Source organism: Arachis duranensis, chromosome 1, assembly GCF_000817695.3.
Source record: "Arachis duranensis cultivar V14167 chromosome 1, aradu.V14167.gnm2.J7QH, whole genome shotgun sequence".
In the NCBI taxonomy this organism is placed as follows: domain Eukaryota; kingdom Viridiplantae; phylum Streptophyta; class Magnoliopsida; order Fabales; family Fabaceae; genus Arachis; species Arachis duranensis.
In genome coordinates, this window is record NC_029772.3 from 52,230,148 (window position 1) to 52,230,941 (window position 794).

Below are 794 nucleotides of genomic sequence, written 5' to 3' on the forward strand. Positions count from 1 at the left end.
TAGGGATCTTTGAGGTGTAAGCTGCAAAGATCTCACTAGAGATGGCAGACAATTCAAGAAGACAAGCTTATGGACTTGTAGAGGATGTTCTGGTAAAAGTTGAAGACCATTACATCCCTGCTGATTTCATAGTCCTAGAGACTGGGAAGTGCATGGATGAATCCATCATCCTTGGCAGACCCTTCCTAGCCATAGCAAAGGCTGTGATTGATGTTGATAGAGGAGAATTGATCATTCAAGTGAATGAAGAATCCTTTGTGTTTAAGGCTCAAGGATATCCCTCTGTCACCATGGAGAGGAAGCATGAAGAGCTTCTCTCAAAACAGAGCCAAACAGAGCCCCCACAGTCAAACTCTAAGTTTGGTGTTGGGAGGCCACAACCAACTTCTAAGTTTGGTGTTGAACCCCCACATTCAAACTCTAAGTTTGGTGTTGGGTGGTTCCAACATTGCTTTGAGCACCTGTGAGGCTCCATGAGAGCCCACTGTCAAGCTATTGACATTAAAGAAGCGCTTGTTGGGAGGCAACCCAATGTTTTATTTTATCTATTCTCTTTTGTTATTTTATGTTTTTTTTGTAGGTTAATGATCATGAGAAGTCACAAAATCAATGAAAAAAGCAAAAACAGAAAGAAAAACAGGAAGAAAAATAGCACACCCTGGAGGAGAGTGTGCTGGCGCTTAAACGCCAGTAAGGCTAGCTGTTGGGCGTTTAACGCCCAGTCTGGCACCATTCTGGGCGTTTAACGCCAGAAAGGGGCACCAGACTGGCGTTAAACGCCAGAAAAGGGCAAG